Genomic DNA, 19,118 nt, shown 5'->3' with positions numbered 1-19,118 from the left:
TTGTGAATCTGCATTTTGTTCAAAATAATCCATGTTTCGTAAAAGAAAATTTCATTCTTCATATTTTCTTTGTCATGGGCGGCATGGTAGCACAGTGGTTAGCACTATTGCTTCTCAGTGCCAGGTACCCGGGTTAGATTTCCGGCTTGAATCACTTTGCAGAGGCTGCATGTTCTCCCCATTTCTGCTGAGGTGTTCTCCGGGTGCTCCAGTTTCCCCCCACAAGTCCCGAAAGATGTGCTTGTTAGGTGAATTGGACTTTCTGAATTCTCCCCCAGTGTACCCGAACAGGTGCCGCAATGTGGCGACTCGGGGATTTTCACAGTAACTTCATTGTGGTGTTAATGTAAGCCTACTTGTGACACCAATAAATATTATTCTTAGTTTCTTTGCTGATATGGAGCCCTTCAAGTCAGCTCATCCCCCTACCTATCCCGCTCTAATCCTGGAGAATTTTCCTGGAAATTGACCATAGCAAGTGACATGACTTATAATTGACTTCACTGCTGTCCTAGAACCATCTAACCATGGAAACTATTTCAGGTTAAAAATTGCTCGATTTGTATTCCAGAATCTGATGAACTACTGGCTAGTTTGAAGCTGTCTCTTTTAACGGTGCAGTTGGATGTGCAGAGTGCTGTCTCTAATTAATGTCAGTGAAGCAGCTAGTATAGGAGGAGATCCATCTTCACATTTTCAATAATAGTATCACTGATTTGATTTTTGTTTATTGTCATTTGTTCATAGATCTGGACTAGGCATATAACATGGCTACAAGTACCTACCTAAATTTCCTGGATATTTTTCCTTTGAAAACATCAATAGTAACAGAAACAGGAAATTTGGCATGTCCACACTTACTTTTACCAACTTTTACAGATGCACCATAGAAAGCATCCTATCTGGCTGCATCAGAGCCAGTTCATTGAGGTACAATGAAAAGCATTTTTCTGCATGCAGCTCATTTAGTACATGAAAAGAAAATACATAATGGGACAAGACAAGGTGCACAATGTAAATACACAGACACCGGGTGAAGCATACAGGAGTGTTGGTATTAATCAGGTCAGTCCACAAGAGGGTCATTTAGGAGTCTGGTAACAGCGGGGAAGAAGCTGTTTTTGAATCTATTCGTGCGTGTTCTCATACCTTTGTATCTCCTGCCTGATGGAAGAAGTTGGAAGAGTGAGTAAGCCAGATGGGAGGGGTCTTTGATTATGCTGCTCGCTTTCCCAAGGCAGCAGGAAGTGTAGATGGAGTCAATGGATGGAAGGTGGATTTGTGGGCTGGACTGGGCTGTGTTCACGACTCTCTGCAGTTTCTTGCGGTCTTGGGCCGAGCAGTTGCCATGCCAGGCTCTGATGCAGCCAGATAGGATGCTTTCTATGGTGCATCTGTAAAAGTTGGTAAAAGTAAGTGTGGACGTGCCAAATTTCCTGTTTCTGTTACTATTGATGTTTTCAAAGGAAAAATATCCAGGAAGTTTAGGTAGGTACTTGTAGCCATGTTATATGCCTAGTCCAGATCTATTTTCTGGTCAATGCTAATTCCCAGGAAGTTGATCGTGGGGGATTCCGCAATAGTGATGTAATTTAATGTCAGAGGACGATGGTTGGATTTTCTCTTTTTGGGGTTAGTCATTGCCTGGTACTTGTGGAGCCTAAATACCACATGTCACTTATCAGTCCAAACCTGAAGTTGTCCAGCCTTGTTGCATATGGACAGGGACTGGTTCAGTATTTGAGGAGTCGCAAATGGTGCTGAACATTGTGCAATCGTCAACGAACATCCATACTTCTGACCTTTTAGTGGAGAAAAGGTCATTGATGAAGCAGCTGAAGACGGTTGAGCTTAGGACACTACACTGAGGGACTCTTGCAACAATGTCCTGGGACTGAGATGATTGACCTCCAACAACCACAAGCATCTTCCTTTGTGCTAGGGATGACTCCAACCAGTGGACACTTTCCTCCCTGATCCCCATTGATTGACTTCAGTTTTGCTACGGCTCCTTATGCCACACTCGGTCATATGCTACCTTGATGTCAAGGGCAGTCACTTTCAAATCGCCTCTTGAATTCTAGATTATAATCTGCCATCTGGAATTGTGCTTTCAAAGAGGCAGACGTCAAACCCGAATGTTAGTTCCTCTCTTCCACAGAAGAAAAATAGATTTCTTCGTTTTCATTCCCCCTGTTTACATCAAATTCTGCATTAACAATATTAATTGGGTGGGATTCTCCAATCACGTGGCAGAGTGTCCATGCCACCGTAAACGCCGTTGCGTTTTATGACAGCGTGAACGGGCCGCTCCCACGACTAATTCTGGCCCCACCAGGGGCCAGCACGGCGCTGGAGTGGTTCGCGCCGCTCCATCTGCAGATCTGGGCACGAACTGTGCACCGCGGGATCCGCTCATGCGCAGTTGCGCTGGCATCAACGAGGACATGCGCAGTGGCACCAGCGCCAACGCGTGCATGCGCAGTGGCCTCCTTCAACGCGCCGGCCCCGACGCAACATGGCGCAGGACTACAGGGGCCGGTGCATAGGAAAGGAAGCCCCCAGCCACAGAGGCCGGCCCACCGATGGATAGGCCCCAATCGCGGGCCAGGCCATATCGGAGGCCCCCCCCCAGGATCGGACATTTCCCCCCATCCCCCCCCCCCCAAAAGGGCCGCCACCTGACACTTACATGCTGAGGTCCCGCCAGCCCAGAGCAGGTTAGAACGCCACCGGTGGGACTCTGCTCTTTTCTTACGGCCGCTCGGCCAATCCGGGCCAGACAATCAGTGGGCCGGCCACGTAGAGCGGCCGGCGCCAAAGGCGCCGATTATCTGCTCTGCGATGCTGGCGTCGGAGTCAAAGAATCCCACCCATTACGTCTGCAATATGTTTACTAATTTTGATCATTCACAAGTAATCTATCCTATTTATGTGCACTGAAGGCCAAGAAACCCATATTAGAACTGTGTTGAGTTCACCTCGACCTGGTGCTTCTCAGTAAGGAGAATGGACAGTGGCCAGTCTTCTCATTCTCTATTGTTACCCATAATCTCTGCTACAAATTCCATGTTTGTGGACGGTGAGAGCATAGCCTACCAACACTTATTGCCATTACTTGTGTGAATAAAGGCTACTTGATTGGAATACAGTGGCTGATCCTGTTTGTAGAACTATACTTCAGATAAAGAATCAATGCTTTCAGCAGAGGAAGAAGATAATAAGAGAAATTAAAATAGAAAGTTGTAGGTTAGGTTAAGAGGAGACTAAAATACAAAAAAATTGATTATATATGTCTTATGCTTCCAAATCAATCTCCCATATGGGATTTCAGTTGCTTTTAAAGTAACTTGATGTTGACATGTAACTATTGTATATTAATTGTTATGAATATGTAGGAAATGTAAATTGAACTAAATCATCCATAGGCTGAGGGTTATGAATATGTAGGGAATGTAAATTGAACTAAATCATCCATAGGCTGAGGGTATCTCGCAAGGCCAGCAATTATTGCCTCCTCAGATTTCTCTTGAATAGGTGATGGTGATCTGCTTTCTTGAATATCTGTACCGCGCTGTTGGGGAGTCCCAGGGTTTTGACCCAGTGACAATGAAGGAGTGGCAATACAGTTCCATGTCAAGATGGTGTGTGACTCACAGGTAGCGATTTCCTCTTGCACCTGCTGCCCTCCTTGTTCCTGTTGCTGGTAGAGATCATAGGTTTGGAAAGTGCAGTAAATGGAGCCTTGGTAAAGTATTGCAGAACATCTTGTAGCTGTGTCAAGCAGGCTGTATTGTCCTGGATGATGTCCAGCTTCTTGACTGTTGCTGGAACAGCACTCAATGTTATGGAGAGATATTGAAACCCAAAATTAAATTTCAGTTCCGTCTGCTGGACTCCTATTATTGTAATCTCCTGCCTGGATCCTATTGGCTGGGGACAATTGGTTACCCCATGAAATATTTTTATTGAAAACAGCAAACATTACAGTTGCACAATGCCAAATGGTACAAAGACTAATTTTGCGTTGGAAAAACTGGGTACCCCTGCCTCTGTACCAACGTACGGGAGTGGGGGTTGTAAGATATTCTGATTATTAAAATGGTAGACAACACAGTTGTACAAAACAAATGGTTCAAGCACTAAATTTTGCAGTGGAGAGGACAGATACCCTCGCCTCTGTACCAGCATAAGGTGGGTGGTGAGAGGCAGGGAAAAAAGAGCCTTCTATATTATACTGTGACAGATTCCAGGAGTCCCCCAGAGGGGGTGAGGGGCGGCATAGTGTCGGGCACGGGTGAGCCCCGCTGCAGAGAGCCTCACATGCATCTCCGCTCCCGGTATTGGGCAGTTGACAACCTTCAGGCAGTCTCCCTCCAGGCCCCGGCCCTCCACCACATTGATTGCGGCGGACTACACGGGCCCACCAACTAACCCATGGCTTGCCTCAATTCCACCACCAGGATCATCGACAGGCATGATCTCCTCGGACTCTTCTGGGTTTTCCTCACTGTCCCCTTGCCTCCTTACGGGTATTGGGTGTGACGTTGGTGGGAACGAACCTAGAGACATGCCGTTTGTGGCGGAGGGGGTCGCGCACTGGGAGACCTCTATCAGTGGAGGCCCCTCCGGGCTGTCTCCTAGTCCCACAATGCGCCTCCCCCAAATGTGCGTCTGGGAGAGAGCACCCTCTGAGTCAAGGTTGCGCATCTCACCGCCTCCGCCCACCAGAACCCACGCAGAGATGTCGCCAGGCCCGGAATCTGATGACGAAATGCCATCAGGCTGGGAGTGTGGCTGGGTGATGATGGGGCAAGGTGTAACGGCTGCACCCGAGCCAGTAGCCAGGGGCACTGGGTCAGTCAGGGTCAAAGGGATTCGTTCCTGACCGCTGTTGAACTGTCCTGTTTGTCTTCTGCGCCTTCCGGCCATGCTGGCAGCCAAAGTGTCGGTTGGTGGCGGCATGGCTTCCCCCCGCCCCGCCACAGGGGGTTAGTTGCAAGGCTAGTGGAAGGAGAGGAGGCTGCAGCTGCCTTGGTGGGTGCAGCAGCCTCCGAGGTGTGGCAATTCTTGCAAGTGTGGCACCGCACACCACCCACGGATCGAAGACCCGGTAGATTTTATCCCCGAAAGGGATCTCAAAAGCCTCTCACAGGACCACCTCCCAGGCCAGGTGAACAAAGACCTGGCGTCGGAAGGAGAAAATATGTTTTAGGGTGGGGGGTCTCTGAGGCTGAGCTGGAGCGGTAACATCCCAGACCCTACCTCCCGCAGTAGATAGAGGTGGGGGAGAAGAAGCTCCGTGGGAATATAGGACGGGACATTAGAGAGAATAACTCTCTCAGCAGTGGCCTCCAGTGGGTCCACCACAAGGTAGATCCTGCCCACCGTGAGCCCCTATTCCAGAAAGCTCGACGGTCAGAAATAAGACAGCTTTGCCTTACACCTTCAAAGAGCCGACAACATTGGCCATCGCACAGACGCAGGCCTTGATTGACATAGTGGGGTGAGAGTAACATTTCACTCCGAGTTTTTGTGTCATGAGACGAAACAGTGATGGAGCCTTGGGAGTAGTGGGGAGGGTGGAGGCCACCACTCCCACAGAGGTGGTTTTAAAGGACACCGCCACCAGCGTAGGAGGTGTTGCTGCAATTTCGGTCAGTGGTGGACAATAGGGGTGAAGGGGGAAGGAGAAAATAACTGAAAGGGGTGGAAGGCACAGGAGGATGAGGCACAGGGGGATGGACCGGTGCCCATGTACAAGAGTGGAGAGGGGAAGGAGGAGCAGGAAGGTGGGGCACCAAAGGACCAGCCGGTACCTGAAGCTCGACGGGGAAAGGCAAGCGGGCTTTTCTTTCCAAAAGGTCTTTGATTCAGCTGTGGGTGGGTGGAAGACGGGGTCTTCAGCCCAGCAGGGGCCCAGCAAAACCAGCCCCAGGGCCCTTCAGATGAAACAAGCAGCAAACAGTCCCAGCCCCAAGGGCCCTTCAGATGAAACCAGCAGCAAACCGTCCTGGCCCCTCCTCCCCTCCTGCTGCTGCAGGCTTTGGAAATGCAGGGAGGCAGGCAGGCAGTGTGTACATCCAGTTCCAGGCTGGAGCTCAGGCCAGACCAAATCTTCACCTGTAGAGATTTCTTTTAATCTCTTGCAGTTATGGAGAGAGAGATAGAGTCCATGTGATTGAGCTCACCATTTTTGAAAGTATTTTATTACAATACCCTGCTTGCATTTTGACCAGTCTGGAAAAGGAACATTTGAAAGCAGCAAGAAGGCTGCATACCTTTTCTCTTTCAAGTAAAGTGAACTCTAGGCACAGTGGCGCTGAGGACCCAGGTTCGATCCCGGTCCCGGATCACTGTCAGTGTGGAGTTTCCACATTCTCCTGTGTCTGCGTGGGCTTCACCCCCACAACCCAAAAAGATATGCAGGGTAGGTGAATTGGCCATGCTAAATTGCCCCTTAATTTAGAAAAAGAATTTAATACTCAAAAGTTTTTTTAAAAACTCTTAAGAGAACTCTGCCTGCTTAGACAACAAATTCTGAACAAAACTTCAAATTCCAAAGCAACTTTTCCAGGGAAACCCCAAGACCCATCGTTTAAAGAACTGCCTCAGCCATGAACAATAGAGGAAAAAAACTCTTAATCATTGAACTGTTTTTTATCATTGAATCATGATTTGGCCAAAAGTCCTCTGCATTGTAACTTGTAATTTTGCTTTTGTGTGTGTGGTGTAGATGTGTACATTTCCATGTGTGTACGTGCACACGTGTGTAGCCTGTTACAATCAACTGAGTGCAAAAAATGTGGGTGTCCTTGCACCCGTCTCATCAGGTCCTAACACTCAAACAGGAAACTGGGAAGTATTCCATCAAACCCCTTAATGGTGCCATGCAAATGGTGGACACAGGGTTTGGGGAGTAGTTGCTACAGAATTCTCAGCCTGCTTTTGTAGCCATGGTATTTATGAGACTACAAAGAACAAAGAAAATTACAGCACAGAAACAGGCCCTTCGGCCCTCCCAGCCTGCGCCGATCCAGATTCTTTATCTAAACCTGTCTCCTATTTTCCAACGTCTACTTCCCTCTGTTCCTGCCCATTCATATACCTGCCTAGATGCTTCTTAAATGATGCTATCGTGCCCGCCTCTACTACCTCCGCTGGTAAAGCGTTCCAGGCACCCACCACCCTCTGCGTAAAAAAACTTTCCACGCACATCTCCCTTAAACTTTCCCCCTCTCACCTTGAAATCGTGTTCCCTTGTAACTGACACCCCCACTCTTGGGAAAAGCTTGTTGCTATTATCCACCCTGTCCATACCTCTCATAATTTTGTAGACCTCAATCAGGTCCCCCCTCAACCTCCGTCTTTCCAACGAAAACAATCCTAATCTACTCAACCTTTCTTCATAGTTAGCACCCTCCATACCAGGCAACATCCTGGTGAACCTCTTATGCACCCTCTCCAAGGTATCCACATGCTTCTGGTAATGTGGCGACCAGAACTGCACGCAGTATTCCAAATGTGGCCGAACCAAAGTCCTATACAACTGGAACATGACCTGCCAACTCTTGTACTCAATACCCCGTCCGATGAAGGCAAGCATGCTGTATGCCTTCTTGACCGCTCTATCAACCTGCGTTGCCACCTTCAGGGTACAATGGACCTGAACTCCCAGATCTCTCTGCACATCAATTTTCCCCAAGACCCTTCCATTGATCATATAGTCCGCTCTTGAATTTGATCTTCCAAAATGCATCACCTTGCATTTGCCTGGATTGAACTCCATCTGCCATGTCTCTGCCCAACTCTCCAATCTATCTATATTTTGTTGTATTCTCTGACAGTCCTCCTCGCTATCTGCAACTCCACCAATCTTAGTATCATCTGCAAACTTGCTAATCAGACCACCTATACCTTCCTCCAGGTCATTTATGTAGATCACAAACAACAGTGGTCTGAGCACGGATCCCTGTGGAACACCACTAGTCACCTTCTCCATTTTGAGACACTCCCTTCCACCACTACTCTCTGTCTCCTGTTGCCCAGCCAGTTCTTTATCCATCTAGCTAGTACACCCTGAACCCCATACGACTTCACTTTTTCCATCAACCTGCCATGGGAAACCTTATCAAACGCCTTACTAAAGTCCATGTATACGACATCTACAGCCCTTCCCTCATCAATTAACTTTGTCACTTCCTCAAAGAATTCTATTAGATTTGTAAGACATGACCTTCCCTGCACAAAACCATGCTGTCTATCACTGATGAGTCTATTTTCTTCCAGATGTGAATAGATCCTATCCCTCAGTATCTTCTCCAACAGTTTGCCTACCACTGACGTCAAGCTCAGGGGTCTATAATTCCCTGGATTATCCCTGCTACCCTTCTTAAACAAAGGGACAACGTTAGCAATTCTCCAGTCCTCCGGGACCTCACCCGTGCTCAAGGATGCTGCAAAAATATCTGTTAAGGCCCCAGCTATTTCGACGCTCGCTTCCCTCAGTAACCTGGGATAGATCCCATCCGATCCTGGGGACTTGTCCACCTTTAATGTCTTTTAGAATACCCAAAACTTCCCCCTTCCGTATGACAACTTGGCCGAGAGTATTTAAACATCCATCCCTAGCCTCAACATCCGTCTTGTCCCTCTCCTTTGTGAATACCGATGCAAAGTACTCATTAAGAATCTCACCCATTTCCTCTGAGTCCACGCATAAATTCCCTCTTTTGTCTTTAAGTGGGCCAATCCTTTCTCTAGTTACCCTCTTGCTCCTTACATACAAATAAAATGCTTTGGGATTTTCCTTAACCCTGTTAGCCAAAGATATTTCATGACCCCTTTTAGCCCTCTTTATTGCGCGTTTGAGATTCGTCCTACTTTCCCGATATTCCTCCAAAGCTTCATCAGTTTTGAGTTGCCTCGATCCTATGTATGCTTCCTTTTTCATCTTAGCTAGTCTCACAATTTCACCCGTCATCCATGGTTCCCTAATCTTGCCATTTCTATCTTTCATTTTCACAGGAACATGTCTGTCCTGCACTCTAATCAACCTTTCCTTAAAAGACTTCCACATTTCAAATGTGGATTTACCCTTAAACAGCTGCTCCCAATCCACATTCCCTAGCTCCTGCCAAATTTTGTTATACTCTGCCTTTCCCCAATTTAGTACTCTTCCTTTCGGACCCCTCTTGTCCTTGTCCATGAGTATTCTAAAACTTATGGAATTGTGATCGCTATTCCCAAAGTAATCACCGACTGAAACATCAACCACCTGGCCGGGATCATTCCCCAATACCAGGTCCAGTATGGCCGCTTCCCGAGTTGGACTATTTACATACTGCTCTAAAAAACTCACCAGGATGCTCCTTACAAACTCTGCTTCATCTATGCCTCCAACACTATACGAATCCCATTCAATGTTGGGGAAGTTAAAATCTCCCATCACAACCACCCTATTGCTCCTATATGTTTCTATAATCTGTCTGCATATTTGTACCTCTACTTCATGCTCACTTTTGGGAGGCCTGTAGTAAAGTCCCAACAATGTTACTGCACCCTTCCTATTTCTCAGTTCCACCCATATTGCCTCAGTGCTCGAATCCTCCATCATGCTCTCCTTAATCACAGCTGTGATATCATCTCTGACGAGTAATGCAACTTCTCCACCCCTTCTACCTACCTCTCTATCCCTCCTGAAGCATCTATACCCTGGGATATTCAGTTGCCAGTCCTGCCCTTCCCTCAACCAAGTCTCAGTAATACCAATAGCATCATATTCCCAGGTACTGATCCAAGCCCTAAGTTCATCTGCCTTACCTGCGACACTTCTCGCATTAAAACAAATGCACCTCAGACCACCTTTGCGTTCATCATCTCTTCCCTGCCTACTCTCCCTTAGTCACATTGAGTTTATTGTCTCGTCCCTTACTGGCTTTTGTTGCTGCTTCTTTACTACCTCTAAATTCCTAATTGGTTTCCACTCCCCCTGCCACATTAGGTAAAACCTCCCCCACAGTGTTAGCAAAGCACCCCCTAGGACATTGGTTCCAGTCCTGCCCAGGGTCGACCATCCGGTTTGTAATGGTCCCACTGCCCCAGAACCGGTTCCAATGTTCCAAAAATCTGAACCCCTCCCTCCTGCACCATTCTCAATCCAGGTATTCATCTGAATATTCTTGAATTTCTACTCTGAATGGTCCCGTGGCACTGTAGCAATCCTGAGATTACTACCTTTGAGGTCCTACTTTTTAACTTATCTCCTAACTCCCTAATTCTGATTGTAGAACTCACTCCCTTTTTTTACCTATATCATTGGTGCCTATATGCACCACGACAACTGGCTGTTCACCCTCCCCCTTCAGTATGTCCTGCAGCCGATCGGAGCATCCCTGACCCGAACACAGTCTTGTTATGTTTCTGATCAGTGGTACCCCAGGTGCAGGATTCAGCGAGATTAATGCCATTGAATGTCATGGGAAGATGGTTACATTCTATCATTGCAAATTCACTAAATGCTCCATTTAAATAAATAGATCAAAGATTGTCAAAAAGGGATACATGTAAGTATTTGGATAGTTAACTATCTTGGAAACAAACAATGACAAAGTTTATATTCCTATTCAAAATTGGAGTATATTAACATAAATATGGTCTGATTTTATGGATTCTTTTGTGATGCAAATCTTGCTAAATACTACAAAATTAAGCTTGCTTTGGGATATGGATAGAGAGAAAATATTTTTGTGTGAAATATGACTTTTTATCATTTAGTTTTAGCAGTTACGCTCAGAATTTCTATAGTTTCTGAGATATGGGCAAAACTGGCGCAGCCAAATGTATTGCCTAATTTACTTGTCCAGAAACATTCCATGAAGGACAAATTTCAGAGTGACCCTATAAAAGTCAACAGAAGGATTCAAACTTTATGTATAAGTAAATACCTCTCTCGCTACTATTCTGCTGTGTTTTATCCAGAGGTCATAGATATAATTTGATTTAATGAAATTTACGAATATGTCTGTGGTTTTATTTATTATATTGTTCTAGTGTTGTTAAGATTCTAAAAAAGCTTGACAGAATACAATTTCTATCTGTAATTACTTTCTGACCAGCTGTTTCACAACATAATCCGTGACACAGAAGTTTCCATAGTTATTCTATTTGCTGCCAACACTAACCAGAAAAGCAAGACTAACCTGCTCCCTTGAAAGATTTGTGTTGAGTAGTCAGATACCATCCTCAGTCAATTTTAAGGCTTTATAATAAGAAACTTAGAAACTCTATAATTCTCAAATATTAAAATCATTATTTATTTGATCCACACCAAAATAGTATAATTTCAAGACAAATGTCAATACCAAAAGAGTTGTTTCTAAATCTATCCCTTTCTCTTCTGAAAGCAGCAAGCTGTTAACATCTATTTCCATTTCTTAGTATGAATCCTAAGACAGATAAATGTTGCAGGGTGGTACGGTGGTTAGCATGGCTATCTCATTGCAACAAGGATCCGGGTTCAATTCCGGCCTTGGGTGACTGTGCAAAAGACATTCTCCCCATGACTGCATGGGTTTCCTCTGGATGCTCTGGTTTCCTCCCACAGTCCAAATCTACAGGTTAAGTAGATTGGCCATGCTAAAAATTGCCCCTTAGTGTCCAGAGATATGCAGGTTAGGTGGGCTTGCATGGTGATGGAGTGGGGCTAGGTAGGGTGCTCTTCTGGAGACTTGTTGCCGACTTGATGGGGCTTAAATGGCCTCCTGCACTGCAGGACTTCTATGGAATAATTTTAATAGAATCAAAAGGAGGATGTGTCCAATTTCACTAAATGCATGTCTGGGTTGTGAAACTCTGCAACTGGAGAATTAAGAATGCAAATGTATCTACTGGGCACCAACAACCTACAGGGACTCAGCAAGTGACCATTACTTCTGGGTCTAGAATGGGAGTGTGAAGAAGCTGTGTTTTTCCCTGGAAAGCCAATCTTCTACTTTCCATTGCGTCTGGAGCAAGAGGTCTGGTTGATTTTCTGCTCTCTAACCTCAGGATGGTGAGGGTGCTTGCCTGCCATCTGTTTTGTTGAGATCAGGTAACTTGCAATATGCAGGGGTTTAACATTTGGATGTTGCTGGTATATGTGCAATACCAGTTAATCAGGAAATAGTGAAATGTTGCAGTTGACTATTCATGAAAATATGTTTCCCATTCGGCTTCTTTTCCAGTTTAGATATGAGCAAGATAGCAAAACAGCCACATCAAGCCAGAAGTAGGGGCAGTATGGTAGCACAGTGGTTAGCACTATTGCTTCATAAAGGCCAAGAGAGGTGGGGGTGGGGGGGGGAGGGGGGAGAAGGTTGGCTACAACGCGGCAGGGGCGGAGAAAGGGGCCATCTGGGATGGGCCAGGTATAGGGTGGAATTAAGGGGGCGGGAGAAGTAGGGAAGATGATGGACGTTAGAGGGGATTGGAGCCGGAAGTCTCCAGTAAAGCTGGTAACATGGAACGTCCGGGGACGGAATGGGCCGGTTAAAAGGTCACGGGTGTTCCTGCAGCTCAGGAGCCTGAAAGTGGGGGTGGTCTTTCTGCAGGAGACACATCTCCGTGTGAAGGACCAGGTTAGGTTAAGGAAGGGGTGGGTCGGGACAGGTTCTTCACTCGGGGTTTGATTGAAATTGAGGCGCAATTGCGATTTTAATGAGCACATAATTGGATTTGAGTGCAAAGGAGGTGGAGGATCCAGGTGGGAGATATGTGATTGTGAGTGGGGTATTGGAAGGGGCACAGGTAGTGTTGGTAAATGTGTATGTCCCAAATTGGGATTGATTGGGTTTTATGAGGGAGTTGCCGTCAGCAATCATGGATTTGACCACGCACCAGTTGATCATGGGAGAAGATTTTAACTGTGTCCTGGTGCCAAGGTCAAGCTTCAGGTCAATGGGTAGGGTACGGCTGGCGAGGGAGATGTGGGGATTTATGGAGAGGATGGTTATGGTGGATGCATGGTGCTTTCAGAACCCGGGGGAAGGGAGTATTCCTTCTTTTCAAAACATTTATAAGGAGTATTGAGGATTGATTACTTAGTAATGAGTCGGGAGATTTTGGTAGAGGTGGAGGGGCAGAGTGTTCGGGGATAGTTATCTTGGCCATGCACCCCATTGGCGGATATTCGGTTTAGAATGGGGCGAGGACAGAAGCTGGGGTGGAGGTTTGATTCAAGGTTGTTGGCGGATGAAGGTTTTTGTGATAAGGTGCGGGCAGCGATTAAGGAATATGTGGAGTTGATCAGAATGGGGAGGGTGTTGACTGGCCAGTTTTTGGGAAGCACAAGCAGTGAGTGGGTGGGGAGAACAATTATTTGTTTACGGCTCGTGCGGATAAGGAAAGGAGGGCGGAACATGACCATCTAGTGAGCGAGATAGTGGAGGTGGAAAGGGAATATTCAAGGGTGCCCACCGTGGAGGGATTGGCGAGGAGGAAAACGTTGCAGGGGCAGCTTGACAGGCTGACAATGGGAGGGCGGTAGGGCAAGAGGGGTGCAATATGAGTATTGGACAGGGCCGGCCCAAGGCACCGGCAACTCGGGCAGTCGCCCGGGGCGCCATGTGCTAGGGGGCGCCAGAGACTCGGGTCCCGCGCATGCGCAGTTGGGCCGGTGCCAACCAGCGCATGCGCGGTGGCCGCCCTCCCCCAGGGCGGCCCCCTCCGCCCCCCACCCTCCGTCCGCCCCCCCCTCGGCCCCGCCCCGCCCCCTCCCGCCTCGGCCCCGCCCCCTCCCGCCTCGGCCCCGCCCCCCCGCCTCGGCCCCCTCTCGGCCCCCCCCCCCCCCCCCCGCCCCCCCCCCCCCCCCCCCCCGAAGGGCGCCGAAGTTCAGCTTGCCCGGGGCGCCAGCAACCCTAAGGCCGGCGCTGGTATTGGAGAAGGCGAACCGCATGCTGGCGCACCAGCTGCGGAAGCAGGCTGCGTCCAGGGGAATATGAAGATACGGACTGGGGCTGGGTAGGTGGTGTCTGAGTCAGGGAAGATAATGAGGCCTTTAGGCTATACTACCAGGGACTTTGCGAGGCGGACCCGGGGGGGGGGGATGAGGAGGGGGACACGGCATGGTTTCTGGACAAGCTAGAATTTCCCCAGGTAGAGGAAACAAAAAAGGCAGGTGTTGGAGGAGCCCCTGGGACTAAGGGAGGTGCTGGATAGTATCAGCGGTATGAAGTTTGGGAAAGGCCCCCAGGGCCGGATGGGTATCCGGCGGAACTTTATAAGGAATTCGCGACGGGCCTGGCACCACATCTGTTGGGGACATTTAAGCACTGGAGAAAGGTGAATTGCCAGAGAGGATGACACAGGCAGTAATCACATTAATCCCCAAAAATGGGAAGGATCTGGTGGAATTTGGGTCGTATAGACCAATCTAATGAACACGGGTGTGAAAGTATTGGCTAAGTTGTTAGCGGGGAGGGACTGTGTCCCGGCGGGTGGCTGCAGAAGATAAAACAGGCTTCGTGAAGGGCAGGCAGCTTGCAAGTAATATAAGATGGCTGTTTGAATGTAGTGGCGGGAAGGGTCCAAGTGGTGAAAATGAATATTCTGCCGAGGTTCTGGTTTACTTTTCAGGCTCTCGCGTTCTTTATGCCAAAAGCCTTTTTTCAGAAAGTGGTCACGATCATCTCTGACTTTGTATGGGCGGAGAAGGTGCTGAGGGTGGAGGGCCCTGCTACAGAGGCAGAGGCAGCAGGGGAGGGTTGACATTGCCGAACTTGCTTCATTAATTGGGCGGTGAATGTGGACAAGGTGCAGCGGTGGTGGGAAGGAGCAGGGGTAGAGTGGGTAAGGATGGAGGAGGAATCTTGTAAGGGGTCTAGTTTGAGGGCTATGGTGACGGCAGACTTGCCAATGCCTCCGGGTAGGTATCGGGAGCCCAGTGGTGCAGTTCACGGTGAAGATATGGAATCAGCCCGAGGAGGGCAGTTTCGGATGGAAGGACTGTCCAGTCCTAACGCCGCTCTGCAAGAATCATAGGTTTGAGCCGGGGGGATGAATAGCGGTATACAGGAAGTGGAGGGAAGGAGGGCTGGTCAAGGTGAGAGATTTATATTTGGAGGAAGGACTCACCAGTCTGGAGGAGCTAAGGGAGAGGGTGAGCTGCTGAGGGGGAGTGAGTTCAGTATCTGCAGGTTAGGGACTTTGCGCGAAAGGTCTGGAGGCATTCCCTAGGTTGCGGTATACACCCTGCTGGAGCGACTGCTGCTTCCGGATGTGGAAGGGGAAGGAAGAATTGGGGAACATACAAGTGGCTGGGGAGCGTTGGGTGAAGATCAAGGAGAAATGGGAAGCGGAGTTGGGATGGAGATCAATTGGGGAGTATGGAGTGAGGCACTGTGGAGGGTAAACGGGAGCTCCTCTTGTGCAAGGATGAGCCTAATACAGTTTAAGGTGGTGCACAGGGTATAGACTCGGGCGAGAATGAGTGGGTTCTTTCAGGGGGGTAGCAGATGAGTGTGGGTGGGGCCAGCGAATCACATGCCCATGTTTTGGGTTGTGAAAAATTGGGAGGATTCTGGGCGGGAGTGCTCACGGTCTTAGCCAGGATAGTGGAGGAGCAGATTGGACCCGGAGCCTTTGGTGGCGTCATTTGAAGTTCCTGTACAGACTGTACAGTTGATTATTGGGAAGTGTGTTTCCAGGTTGTTTATTGGCTGTAACATGTTTGTAATAAAATACATTTATATAAAAAAAAGCACTGTTGCTTCACAGCACCAGAGACCTGGGTTCAATTTCCGGGCTTGGGTCACTGTGCGGAGTTTGCACGTTCTCCCGCGTCTGCGTGGGTTTCTCCGGGTGCTCATGTTTCCTTCCCAAGTCCCAAAAGACATGCTTTAAAGGTGAATTAGCCATTCTGAATTCTCCCTCAATGTAATCGAACAGTGCTGTAGTGTGGCAACCAGGGATGTTCACAGTGACTTTATTGCAGTGTAAATGTAAGCATAATCATAGAATTTACAGTGCAGAAGGATGCCATTCAGCGCATCGAGTCTGTACCGGCCCCTAGAAAGAGCATCCCACCCAAGCCTTTTGGACACTATGGGCAGTTTAGCCTGGCCAATCTACCTAACCTGCACATCTTTGGACTGTGGGAGGAAACCAGAGAACCCGGAGGAAACCCACACAGACACTGGGAGAACATGCAAACTCCGCACAGATAGTGGCCCAAGCCAGGAATCAAAACTGGGACCACTGGAGCTATGAAGCAATTGTGCTACCGTGCCCCCCTGTGCTATCGTGCTGCCCTGTGCTACCGTCCACCTATTTCTGACACTAATAAATATTATTATTACACAGGTTGCTGGAAAACAAAAGAATAATAATACTCCGGTTGCAACAGACAGTTGCCTAATGTATGTACGGTACGGTACTAACACATGATGTATGAAAATTAAAATGAGCATTGAATATTGAATGATTGGAGTATATTAAGAATTTAGGAAAATATAATGATGATGTGAATGGATGCGAGCCCGAATTTAAGTCATTTATGAGTTTGAATACTGCTGAGGGTCGAATCTCCTTTGCCATTCTTGAGGTCAGTAAATGAATGTGGGAGATAAAACGTTTTCACCTTCGATATTGTTGTCACATTTGCCAAATGACAATCCTGGCTCAGCACAGAAAATTGAGTCTGCATGACAATAGGTCAGGTCATTAGGGCAAACGTATTCTTTGGAATCCTAAAGACTCACCTCATTATGATACAATACCTTAAGTCATCCGGAATCACATTGTTTAAAAAAGCAACATTTGTTTAAAAATATGAACACTATTTAATTTACGGAAACGTTTTCCAAAATAAACCTTGGCTATACTGTTTTTGCCACAACTGAATTTGTTGTTTTGTGATCCTTGTCAAAAGCCAATGAAATCAGTGATTTAATACAATTTTCAAATATTCCCTGTGACTATCAAACTGTATGGATGCAGTATGGTGCCAGTTGGTAAATTTGTAAATCCTATGTTGTTAAAGAAGCAATGGTGAAAACAGGGACAGGATTTGTATCTCGGATTGAGACTCCAACGTCGGGGTCAATGCAGTTCCTTACCCTACACCATGTCAGGAATAATGACTCAATATTTTTTGCTTGACCAATTAGTGGCCAGAGGACAGCAGGGCCAACTGGAAGCCTGCAGCCTCAAAGGAACTGCAATTTAATGTTGCAGGGAAGGAAGAGAAAGTATGTCTCCACTTGAGGTGCCCCACTTAGACAGCTCTCCTGCCGGCCTCAGCCAAGATCCCCAGATCTGGCATAAGAGAAGCCATGTCCAAAAATACTGATAATTCTAGTCAGCCCAGATGTTGAAAATATTCAAACTAAATTAATCACAAAATTGTCCGAAAAGACCAGTTAGTCTATCTTAGTTCCTCCACTCAAAGGTTATTGGTTTCAGCAACAAATGATTTCTTAAAGATTTGCTATTCTTCCTGGAAGCCTATACCTTTTACTGATCACTCTCTGTAAAGAGGCATATCATGATACCTTGAGTACCTTTAATTAGATTGAATCGCTGTGCCCTTGTCCTACTCATGCTATTTACATTGAGGTACTATTCTGGATTTACCTCTTGCATTCCCTTAATTATGTGATATATCTCTACCATCACCTCTCAGTTGCTTCCTTTGCTGGGTTTCTCCATTTCCATCAGAACTTTGATATTGATGTCACCCTCTTCGGTCTTGTCTGCACTTCCACCAGCAATTAAATGTGTCCCTGACATTTCTGCAACCAGAACCAGAAGCAATGCTTAGCTGAGGTCTGACTTGGACCCTGCACATTTTCACAGTAGCTTACTTTGACGTTCTACTTTTCCGGCCAAGTAACTTGGCATTCTATTGGTTGTGTTGATGTTTGATATTGCTTAAGTTTAACCACGTTGAACATTGAGTAACTAAGACTTCCAACTTTCCATTAGCCTCGTCTTAGCTAGTTCAAGACTACCTATGTCATCGATATCTTTGCTTTGTTTCTCTTCCTAAGCGTGGTACTTCGATCTGCATGAAATGTAACCTTATTCTCCATTTATTATGATACTGTGTGTTGTGTCGTACTCAATCCTCATAGAACCACATTTATTAATCACTGACAACTTCAGTTCGTGGTATCAACTTGTCTCTCTCAAAAGCTCTGATCATTTCTTTTCCATAGTGTTGCCAAGATAAAGAACCATGGAGGGACTGACAGTTGACATTAACACAGCATGATTGCAACAAGAACTGCATTTTGCCCTTAACACCACCATAGATACTAGCATCCCGTAGTTTGATGAAGGAGCCTGAATGAACACACATTAAGTGGAAAGCAAAAAAAGAGAAATAGTTAAAACAAAGGTATTCTGCAGCCATTATGGACTAATATTCATTAGATTGCCATCAATATTTATGCTCCACTCTTCCTGCCATCTTTCCTCATCAAATTGAACCATTGTAACCTTCTATTCTCTTCTTTTTATGCTGGCTTAGTTTCCTCTCAAATGCATCTGGATTATTGTTTCAAATACTCCCTTGGGTATCAAGTTCCAAAATGTTACCACTCTTTGGGAGAAGATGTTTCTTCTGAATCCTGAGGCAGTGTAATCCAGAGTCTCAGACCAATGTTCTGGGGGTCACCGGTTAAATCCACCATGGCGGGCACGGTGGTGCAGTGGTTAGCACTGCTGCCCATGGCGCCAAGGACCCGGGTTCAATCCCGGTCTCGGGTCACTGACCATATGGAGTTTACACATTCTCCCCGTGTTTGCGTGGGTCTCACTCCTACAACCCAAAGATGTGCAGGGTAGGTGGATTGGTCACACTAAATTTCCACTTAATTTGAAAAATAAAATAAAATCTCACCATGGCAGCCGCTGGAATTTAATCCAATAATAATTCTAAAATTAAAAGCTAGTCTTATGGTGACCATGAGACCAATGCTGATTATCTTAAAACCTATTTGGTTCACATAAGTCTTTTAGGGAAATAAATTTGACATCCTCCCTTGGTCTGGCCTACATATGACTCTGGACCCAGAGCAATGTGGTTTGACTCTTGACTGCTGGCTGAAATAGCTTAGGCAGCCTTTCAGTTGTATCCA

The sequence above is a fragment of the Scyliorhinus canicula genome, chromosome 14 (genome assembly GCF_902713615.1).
Source record: "Scyliorhinus canicula chromosome 14, sScyCan1.1, whole genome shotgun sequence".
Taxonomy (NCBI): Eukaryota; Metazoa; Chordata; class Chondrichthyes; order Carcharhiniformes; family Scyliorhinidae; genus Scyliorhinus; species Scyliorhinus canicula.
This window is presented reverse-complemented; position numbering follows the sequence as displayed.